Raw genomic sequence first — 16,419 nt, 5'->3', positions numbered from 1 at the left:
GCCGCCTTTCGAAACTAAGTAAATTCTCACTTAATAAGTATAATTTATATCATTTTGTGTTCAAAATACATTCTCGGGCACAGTGTGTATCATTCTGCATTAGAAGGGCTCCAGCCCGATGACAGGAATGAACCCAAAGTGAGGCAGAGTGTCGTGATCCGGAACTGGCAAAAGTGATTCGTTTCTGGCAAATGTTTGCACCACACATAATGTGGCTTCACACTTTAAGTAGAAGTGCTACTCCACCCAGGCTTTTTCAGCTAAATAGCATCCAAATGTCCAATACAACAATACACAATAAAGGACATTCAGTTGCATTATGGCTCCGTATAGCGGGACTTTAAAAAAGGTGATCCGGAACGGGGCAACTGTCTGTACCTTGTTTCCCATGTAACAATAAGAAATATACTCAAAACCTGGATTAATCTTTTTAGTCACATAGCACTACTATTATTCTGAACACTACTGTATCAAAAGTGAAATGATTGTGGAAATGTGCGGTGCGTCACGCAAAAATCCTGGCTGGCGTATATACGTTTCTACAGCTGTTGTTCCACTGTGGACGCGCAAAGGTGATGCTGGGAACCGTTAACAGTGTGAAAACAAGAAGTCATCAGAGTGCTGTGCACATCAGAGACACACTGATAAGCAATTAATGCACCCATGTGTTTGCAATTGTATGGATGGACATAAAACATGCGCAAAGTAATGCGTAAAATGGCACTAACAATGGCTACATTAGCATTGTTAACGCACCTTGCAAATAGCGCAATCCGAGGTGAGCATATACTCAGGGACCGTGAGGATTTACATGCAAATGACGATAATTGGCTCATAAACTGATTTCAATTGCCAAGGCCACTGTTACTGGAGTTGCGCACAGAACTGCGGTCGGCCTAGAGCGCAATACAGCGAGGAGCCAGGGGTTGTCTATGCCTACACAGGTGCCAACCATGCTGGGCATCCTGGGCATTCCAGCGTGAGCTGGCTGATCGGTCAGGCATGTCTGTCACCCTTGTGCCAAGCTATGCCAGCTGTGTGGAATGCAGTCACCTGAATCTCAACAGGTACATTCAAACATTACAGCGAAAGCCAGTTTCCCAAATGTAATTAGAGCTATTGACTGCACATATTTTGCTATGAAGTTGCCATCACAAGAGTTTGTTTTTGTTAATAGGAAACATTTTAATTCCATCAATGTATGTGTGGTGTGCAAATGCACATCAGACTGGAGGCTGCACAGTGCGCGATGGCGTGGGGGGTTGCTTGGAAGTTAAATAATTTATCTGTGCAGCTGTTCCTAACGAAAACCAACGCAGACACATTTGGGCATGTGCGCATTCAAATGTTTTCTTGTTCTTCATGGTAGAACTAGAGAGCCTCTTAACAAGACCCCGACTGTGTTCAGTATTTGTCAATAAAAGCGTGTGTAATGTTAATGTCACACAGTCAACCGCTGTGTACCTATTATCTTTTTACTTCAGTGTGTGCACTTAGCTCAGTTCAGCATTTGCACACAAACATACTTATTTCTGTTTTACAGTACAGCGAGCTGAGAGAGCAGCGATCTAACTACAGCTTTTGTTGTTTTTGCACGTCGTCTCTGAAAGTTTTCATTTTTACACATAACAGACGATGGCGGGTGTCAAACACACAACACTCTTACGGTGCTGTCAGCATGGCACAACCAAACAGAATAATTTGCATATTCAGAGGCATGGCCAGGGAGAAGTTTGGCACGTGTGGTAAATTCCATGTTGAGTGGGTTGTACAAACCAGACGTGCGTGATTCATACCTAAGCACACTTTGATACATACAATCCTGGCCAAAATTATGGAATCACCGGCCTCGGAGGAGGTCATTCAGTTGTTTATTTTGTAGAAAAAAGAGATCACGACATGACACAAAACTAAATTTCAAATGGCAACTTTCTGGCTTTAAGAAACACTATAAGAAATCAAGAAAAAAAGATGTGGGCAGTCAGTAACGGTTACTTTTTTAGACCAAGCAGAGGAAAAAAATATGAATCACTCAATTCTGAGGAAAAAATTATGGAATCACCTGTAAATTTTCATCCCAAAACTAACCCTGCATCATATCAGATTGCTCGTTAGTCTGCATCTAAAAAGGAGTGAACAAACCTGGGAGAGCTGTTGCACCAAGTGGACTGCATGAATCATGGCCCAACACAAGAGATGTCAATTGAAACAAAGGAGAGGATTATCAAACTCTTAAGAGAGTAAATCATCACGCAATGTTGCAAAAGATGTTGGTTGTTCACAGTCAGCTGTGGCTAAACTATGACCAAATACAAACAACATGGGAAGGTTGTTAAAGGCAAACATGACTGGTAGACCAAGGAAGATATCAAAGCATCAAGACAGAAAACTTAAAGCAAATATCTCACAAAATGAAAAAATGTACAACAACAAATGAGGAACGAATGGAGGAAACTGGAGTCGTCTGTGACCGAACTGTAAGAAACCGCCTAAAGGAAATGGGATTTACATACAGAAAAGCTAAACGAAAGCATCATTAACACCTAAACAGAAAAAAACAAGGTTACAATTGGCTAAGAAAAAGCAATTGGGACGGTGGATGACTGGATGAAGTCATATTCAGTGATGAATCTCGAATCTGCATTGGGCAAGGTGATGATGCTGGAACTTTTATTTGGTGCCTTCCAATGAGATTTATAAAGATGACTGCCTGAAGAGAACATGTAATTTCCACAGTCATTGATGATATGGGGCTGCATGTCAGTAAAGGCACTGGGGAGATGGCTGTCATACATCATCAATAAATGCACAACTTATGTTGATATTTTGGACAACTGAAAGGATGTTTGGGGATGATGAAATCATTTTTCAAGATAATGCATCTTGCCATAGTGCAAAAACTGCAAAAACATTCCTTGCAAAAAGACACATAGGGTCAATGTCAATGAGCAGATCTGATTTGATGCAGGCGTTAATTTGGGGGATGAAAATTTACAGGGCGATTCCATAATTTTTTCCTCAATTGAGTGATTCCATATTTTTTTCCTCTGCTTGGTCTAAAAAAGTAACCATTACTGACTGCCACAATCTTTTTTTCTTGATTTCTTAAAGCCAGAAAGTTGCCATTTGAAATGACTTTAGTTTTGTGTCATGTCTGTGATCTGCTTTTTTTCTACAAAATTAAACAACTGAATGAACATCCTCTGAGGCCGGTGATTCCATAATTATTGCCAGGGGTTGTATTCTGTTTCTACCTCATTTTCTTGTTTTATTGTATTGTTACAAGTATTATTATTGCTTATCCTTGCATATGCTATTTGATGCACATTTTCCTCTACTCCCAACCATCTTGTGTTTAAGAGCTGACATAACATGAATTTCTCCACTGTGAGACAGTGTTGCCACAGTTACTTTGAAAAAGTAATCCAATTACTGATTACTCCTTGAAAAAGTAACTTAGTTACTTTACTGATTACTCAATTGTAAAAGTAACTAAGTTAGATTACTAGTTACTTTTTTAGTTACTTTTCCCAGCTGCCGAAAACAACCCTCTGCCACCTCAACATGACAATGATACCTGTTTTGCCAAAACTCACTTTATAGTCACCCTTTCTTGACTTCAATGAAAATAAAAACTTGTTTTATAAAAAGTAAAATAAAGACCTCTTTCTTGACCTCATATTTAACTGTTGACAGCACTGTAACAGTAAAACTTGCAATTTCGAACCTACATTGTTTATAAACGTAACTATTAAATTCTAACATTTTTCTAACATTTAAATTCTCTCTAAACATTTTACTTGTCGAAATTATTATTTTAAGCAATATTAGTAGTTGTAGTAAAAAACGGCTTCAAAATTGCACCTTTAATCTAGGGGTGTTGTGAGGGGGGCACATCCTTGCCCCACGCCCCCATTTCATCTGGATTCGCCCCTGCTTTGGCGTTTGAGCACAAAGAATGTATAACATTTATTTATGCAGAAAACATTACCAGATTTACAGGTAAGAAAGTTTTATTGCGTTTTCACATCATGTGGTCTTCAGAAAGTGTTTAGGTGCATTTGAGTGGAAAATAGTGTTAGTTGTTGACACGTCGCGGAGGATCAGCTGTTTTTAACGACCAGATACAGAGTGGCTCAGCTCACAATTCTAAATAAAGGAGGAAAAACAGTATAAAAATGTCTTTGTAAAGCTCAGTGCAGGTGTGCTGATCACCGCCCTTTAAGAGGTGAGGACGAGTCGAGCAGCTGCAAAAAAACGCGGATGAAAAGCTCACAGCTCGCTTAAAGTGGGCAGTTCAGTCGAACCCCGACCTCCTGCCCACAGACCAAGTTTAATGCTGCTATCGACCCACAATGAAAAATAATAGTAACGCACAGTGACATGGAGAAGTAACTTTAATCTGATTACTGATTTGGAAAGATTAACGCGTTAGATTACTCGTTACTAAAAAAAGTGGTCAGATTAGAGTAACGCGTCACTGCTGTGAGATCAATAAAGTTTTATCATATCTGAATTTGTGCTCACATCTGATTCAGGGCTTTGGCATATGCTGCCAACTTTTAGTAGAAAGTCTTGTACATGAGGGCGCTGATCATTCTAGTGCCCATGTCAAGCTTCAATCAGTTGCCACGCCCTTGAAATGGTTGCCTACACCTAGAAATATTTCTTATACTATATTCACCCCAGCCACAATGTGCTCAGTCAAGCAGGGGATAATGAAATTACAGACATTTTAACAGTAAAGTACAACACACTTCTAAAAAGGTCAACCTTTTAATTAGATATTGCCACAGCTATAGTTTGTTACATGCCTGCAATATTTAAGAAGTTTATCAATTTGGAGTTTGATGCACATCTATTTGTGAGCACTTTGAAAGTCTGTTATTACATAGATCCATAAATTAGAAGTTTATCAGACAAATCATGGTAAATTGGAAACTAGTGCTACTCCAGTATTTACTAGAACTTTGACGCCACTGTTACTTTTCAACTTCGCAACATTGTTCAAGTCCGTGAATGTGACTGTATAACCACTGCAAGACATAGCACATTTATTGTTAAAGAAGCAAATGAATCAACATCATTCAATTTCTTTTATTTCAGAGATTCACAGCAGTAACAAGACTGATGACCCAGGAATACTGTTAGACTGTGTGATGGTGTGAGCTTAGAAAACTTGGAATGCAGGTTGAATTAAATAGAGGTGGTACACGCTGGGGAATCAAAAGGTTTTGTACTGCAACACGAGCACTGAACACAAAACACACAATCTAGAATGGCTAGAAAATTAACAGTGCTTCTCTCAATGTTAGGAAAGTGGAAAGAGATAAGAAATGTGAAGAAGCTGAGGAATTGTAGGCCACTGAACTGCTTGAAACTTTAATTCAATCTTAAAGTACACAATGCTTTTCTGCCACCCGCATTAAGTTATTACAAGTACAAGAAAGAAAAACAAAAAGAAGGAATGTTGTTAATAGGAAGGTAGTCATGGCCTGGTGGAGAAAATTTCCCAGCTCCCCATGCATTTAACAAACACTGACACAGCTAACAGACTGCACTCAAGTCACACCAGCAGAGACAAACTCAGTGGTCCTCATTACAGCAAGAAGAAAGTTCACAATCACAACACCAGAGCAGGAAGCAGATCATAAGGTGCAACATCTAGTTTGCGAAGGTCTGGCGCACAGCAGAGGCAATGTGCTTGGCGCTGATCCCGAAAATGTCCAGCAGCTCCTGTGGTTTGCCGCTACGGGGAACATCGGTCACTGCCAGCCGGGTCACAACAATGCCAGGCTCGTCACCCACTGCAGAGAGGACTGCTTCACCAAGACCACCTGCACACAGGAAGAGATTGTTAGCAAACTGCACCACCTGGTGTTATCACTTAAAAATGCATACAGTAAAACTTGCATATAATAGATTCAGGTGGACCAGTGAATTTAGTCCATTATAATCAAAATCTGTTAATTTAGAAAATGGACAAAATCTGTTATATGCATGTAACAGATTACTTGCAGTCAGGAGGCACTGAGCAATCTATGGGGTTCTCCCCAAGAAAAATTTGAAGTTTCAGAGGCAATCTGGTGCGTTTCAGGTATATTTCCCCCCCCCCCCCCCCCAAAAAACAAAACAAAAAACTTTTGTTCGGTCAGGTCAAATTTTCCACCCGAGTCATGTCACACAACTTGTATTCTGCTACCAGTCCTTAATCAAAAAACATACATTGTGGCTCACATTACACAGTAAAGGAAATGACAGTTCAAAGAACTCAAAAATAATAACTCAGTAAACACAGCTCCCAACTTTTAATGTCCACAACAAAGTAAACAGTTAGGAGAACCACAGCGCAGCCCCCAAAAATGACTTAATAGACTCCCTTAACTCAAAACAAAAATAACCCTTCTTTTGAGCTTATTAACAGCTTTAAAACCAACACAGAGCATTACCGCCACCAACTGTTTGGGTGTGGAACTGAATGAATGGATTCCAAAATACGTTATCAAAAATAACCCAGAAATGTTCACCACGTGAGTTACAACCCAAATTTCTGGACAACTTTCATCACTGACTTTAACATGCCCCATCTGATGCGGCAGCTTGATGTTTCCAATCCAGTTCAGATTCAAAATCAAGATTTGAAATACACCTGGTTTTAGTCAGCTCTCACCTGAGTGATCTTCTCTGACCCACAGAACCAGTTGGCAAGGCAACTGGCCTGTGGGTCAAGGTCAAGTATGTATAATTAATTCTGTAAATTCAGCTCCTTGGAACTACCACACTCAACAGCCAACTTATGAAGCTGATGAAGGAAGAGGGGAGGAAAAAAAATCAAATAAAACCAGACTCACCCTCCTTGTAGTGGTCCTCCACAGTGATTATTCGTCCCCCTGTGGCTCTGGCACTGGCCACGATAGTAGCTGCATCCAGGGGCTTGATAGTGAACGGGTCAATCACTCTGATATTTTCCCTAAAAGAGATAACTACTTTAGATATGGCAGACAGCCATATCTTCTTACTGAAGAACATACGACTCTGATAGACTGTTAAGAATAAGAATATATGATTATGAATTGCAGGCTTAAAATCAACTCCTACATCAATCGGTATCCACTAGAGAGCAGTCAGTGTTTGTGTACCTTCACTGGCAAGCACATCAGCAGCAGCAAGCGCCTCATGCAGAGTCACACCAGCGCCAATCACAGTCACCACGTCGCTGTCAGACTGGCGCACTACCTGGTGAAGTAACCACAGATTTCACTCATGACATTTGCTCTCTGCAATTAAGATCTGGAACCACTTTTTACAAAAACACTCGACGTTAAGTGTGCAAACATTCACGACATTGCATTACCTGGCTATGCCCACTTCAAAACTTTTCATCTGGGGAAGGTAAATGACAGCAGTGTCTGGTCTACTAGTACGGATGAAACAGATACCCTGAGAAGAAAGACAATGTGTTACCGCAGCAGAAGAATGTGGCTTGTGCACTTTCGGCAAAAAACTTGCTATACAAATTCAATAAACCTTTGTGTTGGCTTGCGAGCTCCACAGCCCTCTCTGTGGACACGGCATCACTGGGGTAGAATACTGTACATGTTGGAATAGCACGGAACATGGCTAGGTCTTCCAGGGCCATCTGAGAAGGACCATCCTCACCTGATGGTACAGTCAACTTGGTTTGGAACAGTGCACAAATCACTAAAAAGTATAGACATGAAGCAGATAACTTACCAATGGAGACTCCACAATGGGATCCTACTAGGTTGACATTGGACTGAGAGATTGCAGCCATACGGATCTGGTCATACGCTCTGGAAAGGAAGGCTGCAAATGTGCTGGCAAAAGCAACCGTACGGTCACGGGTGGCACAGCCAATGGCAACCCCCACCTGCAGCAGATGCATTAAAAAAAAAAGTTTTGTTCATGCCTAAGATGAAGCATCAATCTAAAGAGTGATTTATGCTTCTCAGTTTGCAAATGTGCTTCAGAAGTCATTCACGTAGTTGTACACAGTGTCCACTAGGTGGAAGTGTAGGCATTTAACATACAGAAAGACTTGTTGCAGAAAAGTCCTCATTACCAAATTCAACTATATTTTACCAATATGGTCAAAAATAAGTGTCACAAAAAGGCTGCTTCACCTGATGATTATACATCACTCTATTTAGAGGAACACAGAATTTTCAACCTCTGCACTAGCGCCTTGATATTTCTGGGTTCAGTGTTTACCTTGGGATAAAAAACATCCCAGTGTGGTGTTGTCAACAGTTCCTCATTCCTGTTTCAAGCAGAAGAACAAAGCCCTCACGACAGTGAACCTTTGTGGACTTGCCAGGTAAAAATAGAGTAAGACTGACTGCTGTCACTGGAATCTGTCATTTTAAAACAGGTTTACATTTAGTAATGTACACGTGCACACATGTACCTGCTGTCAGATACTTGACACTGGAAAAAAAAGCACTTTATTGTGAAATTTTCATCTCACCCCAGAGGTCTGCTTTGCTTAAAGGTCCAGAAATCTTAACTAAGAAGTTGGCTCAGGTTGTAAAATCTCAGTCTTTCCCTTTAGGACTGACTGATTTAGGTTTACTGTGGTTGTGATTCCATGTTACTGATGCCTTACACACACCGTATTTGACAATGAAATCATTTCAAAACTCAAATGTTCTGTACCATATTCTGCTCTGCGATGAAACACTCAATGTAGCGATCAGGGAAGGCCTTCTTGAAGGTTTCTGCAAATGTAGAGTTTTTGGTGTCGCCGTCGAGGGCCACCACTCTTTGGTTCGCCTTGCCAAGCTTTGCCAGAGCCACACCATATGCACGCCGTGTTGCCATCTGACAGTGGGAGGAAACAAAATCACCATAAGCAACAGCATGATTTCAATGGGTCCTTAACAGTCCTTGTGTGTTTAGAAGTTGCCAAATGCATAAACACTTTCACACCAAGCAAACATCTAGACCACAGAAGTTCATCATCACCGCAAACTTGTACAAGAGTCTATCTTCAAATATTAGTTTGCACTGAAAGGAACACAGACAATGGACACCTACCTTGTCTCCCTTTTTGTAGGCTGGGGTTCTGGCAGTGAGATGATGCTAAGGTCTGCAGGTGCTGTATCCTCATTGGGTAACTCTGGGTGCAGGGCCTTGTTGGGGACCTGGATTTGAGCCTGCAAGTCACTCAAGAGCTCATCCACCGATCTTTCGGCATTGGTTTCCCATGCCAGTTATCCTGATCCTCAATATCTGCAAACAGGAATTATTTATCATAAGTCTTTCATAAAAGTATCAGAAATAAAGCTCAAACAAACCAGTAATCAAAACTGTACTTACTTTTGAGTCCTTTACCCTTCAATGTCTTGGCAACAATGCAGGTGGGTTTATCTTTACTTGTTGAGCCTGCCAGAACGCTTTGCACAGCTCCTCCACATCATGCCCATCAACAACATACGTGTTCCATCTGGACATACCGTTGCACTTTTAACAATGTACCAAGGACACAGACCAACCAAACAAGATCTATTTCCATCCGACATTTTCTTAAGTTGTCAAATCAACATAACAGAAGGCTGGAGGAGGTTATTTCACACCAATATTGAAAAGAGTTTACCAAAAAATTAGACTGAAGCTAAGGAGCAGACAAAATGGCACTTGCCCAAAGGCTTCACAGCGCTTGCGGTGAGTTTCCATGTCATGTTTCAGAGGAGCGGCCTCGCTCTGTCCGAGGTCGATTGACATCCAAGATGGCCACCAGATTGTTCAGTTGGTAGTAGGAGGCAAAGGACATGGCCTCCCACACTGATCCCTCTGAACACTCTCCATCACCCAGAAGGCAGTATACACGGTAACTACAACACACAAACCAAAAATCTGAATATTTTAATTATCTGATGAACTGAGTGCGAGGATATTACTTATCCTTCAAAAACAAAATGGCATACTTGTGCAAAGAGAATCCCCTGCTGGTAATTTGTACCACTGCAATAACTGGCTAGTGTTTGTTCACTGTGTTAGATAAGTTGGGAGGCATTTATAGATGCAGACAAACTGAGATTTGGATAAATATAATATTGCAGTTCTGCTTTCAATATTTAAAGCTGGAAGGGTGAAAAAAAGTATGTAGACCCAAAACTGGTTATAGTTAATACACCATACAGCCTGTGTGTTAAAATCTGGTGTGGTAATAACCTTCTGCTGAAGAGTGCAACATGCATTTCATGGGATTTATGTTGCCAAGAAGAATCAGATTAAGTCTTCTGCTCAGTGAATGGCAGGTCCCCATCACTGCATAGTCTGTGGGCATGTCCACAGTTAATCCAATCGACTGTGGACTGTGTGTGAGACTGCGCTGAGTGCAAATCTATGCTTCACTAAGAGCCACTGCACACCTCAGAGAGTTTGTTTAATCTCCCCTTGCACCCCATGTACAGTCACTGCACACCACTGCCATCTCAGGTCAATGAACTTGATCACTTCAATCAGCATTGTATTTTAAAATTTAGTTGTTTAATTGCAGCCTGGCATCAAAATGAAATAGTCAAATCCACATTTAAGCACAACGCACACACACACACACACAAACACACCACACACATCTTCAAACTGCTTTTCCCAAGATCAGGTCAAGGGAGGCTGGAGCCTAGCCCAGCAGTCATAGGGCGTGAGGGCGGCGTAGACCCTGGACAGGATACCAGTCTGTCGCAGGGCCACATACAGACAAACACACTCATTCACACCTGTGTGCACACCTACGGACATTTAAAAAGTTTCCCCATTCACCTAACCTGCATGCCGTTGGATGTAGGGAAAAAGCTGGAGAACCCAGTGAGAACCATGCAAACGCCACAGGTGAGAACTGATCCAGACCTTCTCACTATGAGGCAACAGTGCTGAACCACTAAGCCACCATGCTGTCCCACATTTAAGCAGCAATGACTTATTCACAGATGCACTAATATAATAAAAATCAAAGTCATCTGATTTATTAGCTGAAACATGTCCTGCCACATTGGTGACAATAACATCCAGGTCGGAGGCACTGCTCAAGCCTAAAGGGATTGTGGTTCTACAATATTCCCATCCAATTATTTAAGTTGGTGGATTGTGATGTGTCTGGAAATCAGTTTTTTTTTTTGTACATGTTCAAAACCTTCCCAAATGTAGTCTCACATTCAACAACACTACCATTACCACAGATTATACATTTTCATGACCTAACTGGGCATTTGATTTAATTTTTTTTAAAGTACAGAACTGGGTGTCCAAAAATAAATAAGTAGGCAATGGGACACCAGCTTTACACCCAAAAGGGCGGTAACCTATATAAACTCATCTCATTACTAACAGAATATGGCTGACTTGTATAAATACCTGGATTTGTCAAAGTGTTTCCCAGTGTAGGCCATACCACAGGCAGCCCCCAAGACCCTGTCCCAGGGATCCTGTAGCTACATCAACAAACTCCAGTTTCTGATCGAAAGAAAGACACCAGTTAGACTGGACAAACTAGTATTACAGACATTAAAAAGCCATGACTGTTAGAAAGGAAATGAACAGATTCTTACTGGTGTGGGGTGACCCTCCAGATCAGAGTCAATCTTGCGCAAGTTAAGCAGATCAGACTCTTTCACGAATCCTGCCTCTGCCCAGGCAGCATAGAGGACAGGTGCAGCATGACCCTAAACACACACCACACACACACACAAAATTGATCTTTAACAACAAAGGAAAATAATTTAAACATGTGACCCTGAATGTCCAAAAGCTTAAAGTAGCCAGCCAACCTTTGACAGGACAAAGCGGTCATTACACTGGTTACGGGGGTCATCTGCTTTGTAGCGCATTGTGTGGAAGAACAGAACAGACATGATCCTCTGCTGCACTGCAACATGATGTGGGGTGACTGGAAAAAAGGAGAAGAGAAAAAAATGATAAAATTCCTGTTGCTGATAGTTCAACAACAAATAATAGCATTGTTTTTAAAGAGAGACCAACATGCACATGCTTGTGATACTCTGAGGAATCTTGATACAAATTATGGATTATTTAACAGCGCAAGTCCACAAAAGAAAAAAAAAAATTCCTAAGTTGTGTTAAGCAAGGTCCACATTCAGTGCTGAAATATTTTTCCTGTACCAGGCATGAAAGCATAAATCTAAGACAATTCAACTTCAGACTGCCTCATTTAAAACCAACCAAGGGCCACACTTGTGAAACTGTTAGTTGCCAAATAAAGGTGACTATTGTAAGACATGTTTGGCAAACCCACATTTCTCAAAAGCACTTCCAGTTCCCTTTATGCGTTAATTTACACAGCTGCAATATTTAACCCATGCTAGGACACACAAACAGAAGGTTACTGGAGTCACACACTCACACACCATGGTCACTGTTAACTGGAGAATTCAATTACATTTACCCATCGTGCTTCCACTGAGAGATGCCCTGCAAAAAAAAAAATAAAATTCAAGAGTTGTTGCAAAGAGAGTAGATACTAAAAATCACATAAAGATGCAAATGATATGTTTTGAGTTTAAGATTAAGCATTACTATGAGACAGTACTGGATCACAGATAGATACCAAAAATGGGATTTTGTTCAGCACTTGGAAGAAAGTCACAAATCTGTCAAACTATTAAGGAAGTGATAAACCAGTTCCAAAAAATAATATAACTGATGGGTGTAGTGCAAGGTGAAAATTGTGCAATGTCTGCATTACTGGAAAAACCCAATGGTAATATAATGAACCCACTTACTGTAATGCAAGTGAAACAAATGTAAAAAGGCAATCCAGGTGACTCACAAAACTGTCAGTGTCTGGCCTCGATTCTGATATTTTATCCCCCCACACACACACACACAAAAAAAAGGTACTGCTATAGGCGCCGCAGTCTTGTTTGAGGGCGGACGCTAAAGGGGTAAAATATGATGCAATTTTTCTACATCTGAGGGCAGCCCTTGTCTGTCCCCATCACAAAAATGGCATTGAGTTTTTGGGCAAATTACACGGCAAACAAAGTGAAAATGCAAGGAAAAAGTGACAATGCTGTGGAAAGCGGACATGTGTTGCGGTTTGATTATGACTTGGAGCTCTAACATCTCAAGGCGGCTGTGCAGGCGAGAGAACACAGTACTGTGGCTAGGTGTCTAAGCTAACACTTACCGACATGAACTCTTTCATTTGCCTCGTTTTCCCTTCTCCATTGGGAAATGAAAAAACTGCACTTTTCGCAACTGCTTCAGTGATTGCAGCCGAAAACAAAAAAACAGTGCACCATTTTTCCATTAGAACTGATGCTCTTTGTGGGAGAGACGAATCCCCAGGTGAAGTGTGGGAGTGTCAGCACAAACCACTGAGGATGGGGATTCAGCGGAAACCATTTGAAACCGGCATGTCTACTAGGTGGTGGCAGGTATGCTTTAAAGTTTACCGAGCCAGGCCAAAGGGTTTGTGCTGAAAGTCCTAGACTCCACTCTGGGATTAGTCTCTCCAGTGTCTGTGCAGGCTGTCCCCAAATGTGGTCAAATCCCACCATATCGCGCAATGAGTACACTGCCCTAATGCAGAATAAAAGTGATCTCCACAACGAAGACTTACATATGAGAAATAAGAGTTCTCAGTATTTCTACATAAATCCATCTACCTACCTATCAATCCATTCATCCATCTATCTATGGTATAGGGATGTGAATCGTACAACTCACGATTCAATTCAATTCCGATTCTTGGGGTGACGATTCGATTCAGAATCGATTTTCGATTCAAACAGCTCTGAGAAATAGTTATATTACTTAAAAAAATGTTTATGTTTAAGAAAATGCAGCTTCACAAGGTTAATCAAGTGATTCTAGATGTAAATTTACTTATCTGCTTTGCTCATTCAGAGTTGGATGGCAGTTTAGCGAAGCGCTGGTCAGTAGTCGGCAGAGACCGCTGCTCCGCTCTGTTCAGTTCCGGGTCATAGCGTAGCATGTGGGCTTGCGGAGTTTAAGTGTTTCTGAAGTACTTGACTTTCATTTTGCAGATTTTGCACACTGCATAAGTCATGTCAAGCTCCTTCTTACATAGCAAATAATAAAATCCAAAATGCGCTCAAACATTTGCCTTCAGCAAAGACGGTGCTGGCTGAATTAGCTCTTCGTCCGCCATGCTAAGCTGCAGCTCACAAATGTTTGAAGCACGCCGGACCCTCCCTTCGCGTGGACGCTGTAGTACGAAAGCCGTTGCCTGACAAACAGTACACGCAGCGAGTAAGTAAGAAAATGTTTAAAGGAGACCTGCACTGAAATAAATGTGGTCAGATTTCAGAAAGAAATAGCTGATATGTATTTATAAGACCCTTATGAATGCAGTAAAGTAAATCTGTAAGCCTAAGCCTAGTTTAAAAATGACAAATTTGCAGCTAAAATTTAGCCCTCTGTGAAAACAGTTTGTAAATCTGGATCATTTCCATGACGTCAGGGACAAGACGACGCGCTCCTGCCTTTAGTCCGATCCCGCACTGAAATTGATTTTATCTGTTAGTAATGTTACTGTTATACACATCCTGGTTTCAACATCCAAAAGTAAGCTGCAATGAATGTGAGATACAGCTCTGATACATGATACATGCTCAGATCAGCGGCGACAGACAGCGGGCGACATTCTTCCCCACACCTCCCTCTCTCTGCCTCCGCTGCGCTTAACGAGTGCATGCGCTCGTTAAATTCTGCCGCGGGCCACTCACACCCCCTCGTGTCTGCTGTGCAGCCGCAGACACGGCTCTTTCTACTGAATGGTGCAGCCTTGGCACAAGTCCAGAGACTACGCTCGCCGTTTTAATGCGAAGCAGCTGGTGACACCTGTTGCTCGCAAGGACAGACTTGCGGCAAAATCCGCAGCATCGCACGTCTCGGTAATCGGAGCCGCAGAGCTCCGTGGCCGCTGAGAGAGGTTTATATCGTTTTAATGACTTAATTCTTTGCAGGTCTTGCCTCAGTAGCCCGCGACGGTACACCGGAGGCGAAAGACAGTAGACTTTCAATGCAACACCACTCAAACGGGCATATGAAAAAGTCCCCTAAAATAATTTTCAAGCCCAAGTAAAAGAAATGTGTACCCCAAGCGTACCCCAAGACAATATGAAGTTTAAAAAAAGTAGATCCTTAGAAGAAAAAGACATAAGACAAGAAAAAGGTGCAGATGAAACCTGACGTAAATCCACAAATTACAGTTGGCGCGCACAATGCATGCTGGGAGAGGGTCTTCTCCGTGACGTCTCGGCAGCGTCCATGATGAGAGGGACAGTTTTGCAGAGGGCTAAATGTTAGCTGTAAATTTGTTATTTTTAAATGAAGATTTCTCCGTTGAATGACAGATCTGGGCTTGAAGATTTACTTTACTACATTCAGAAGGATCTTATGTGTAAATATAGGTCATTTTTGGTCCAAAGATCTGACTGCATTTATTTCAATGCAGGTCTACTTAATGCCTTTTTAAAAATCAATTCTTGGACATTTTGGATTGAGTCAGAATCGTAATAAATAAGAATCGAGATTCGGACGTGAATCGATTTTTTCCGGCACCCTACTATGGTATTTTCTTACATTTGTTAACTTTCATGATATGATGCTTGCTCTGTAACATACTTATTTTTATTCTAATCCAATTAAATTTTTTCCATAAATCTGATTGGTTAATTGGGTGAGATTTCAGACCTTATAATATTGTGCTAACTGTGGCAAAATATTCAACTGTTTCACATTTAGATGTATTACTCCGCACCCTGACAGGTGTTCTGACAAGATGTCAATCCTGTCGACAGGCCAGGCATCTACGCAACTGCACGTGCAAGTGCAATATTGTCAGGATGCGGAACTGTTGATTTATGCGCCGGGACGTACAATTCGACAACACCGCTGCGCGCACTGCCAGCTGATAGCGCAAGAAAGTAGAGTACTGACTCCAATGCTGAAATGGGTGAATTTAAACTGTCATACAAAGGTATTGATGTGGCTTCTGATACAGAATTACTGTTTCACATTTGATGGTTTACTCCGCCCTGACTGCTGTTGGAGTGACGCTGCCTCACAGTAAGCCTCGCAAACCGAATTACCTACAGAAAAATAAACCGTGCAAACGATGGAATTGGATTAGAATGGGAATAACCCCCTTATGTCTGATGATTTGCGGACATTCCTGCTGTTCTACGGTCGCAAATATCAGTTTTTTGCACACTGTGCTTTGCTTGAGGGCACTACAGCAGACAAGACTTATTAAATGGTAAATTGCAAATGGACTACATTTATATAGCGCGTTTCCATCTGCATCAGACGCTCAAAGCACTTTACAATTATGCCTCACATTCACCCCAATGTCAGGGTGCTGCCATACAAGGCGCTCACTACACACCAGGAGCAATAGGGTATCAAAGA

General features: G+C 41.5%; 1 pseudogene; it reads right to left on the bottom strand.

Annotated features, from left to right (window-relative positions):
• Window positions 1-5,077: 5,077 nt before the first annotated feature.
• On the bottom strand, window positions 5,078-11,994 carry LOC117512456 (annotated as a pseudogene).
• Window positions 11,995-16,419: the final 4,425 nt, after the last annotated feature.

The sequence above is a fragment of the Thalassophryne amazonica genome, chromosome 6 (genome assembly GCF_902500255.1).
Source record: "Thalassophryne amazonica chromosome 6, fThaAma1.1, whole genome shotgun sequence".
Lineage (NCBI taxonomy): Eukaryota > Metazoa > Chordata > Actinopteri > Batrachoidiformes > Batrachoididae > Thalassophryne > Thalassophryne amazonica.
This window is presented reverse-complemented; position numbering and strand designations above follow the sequence as displayed.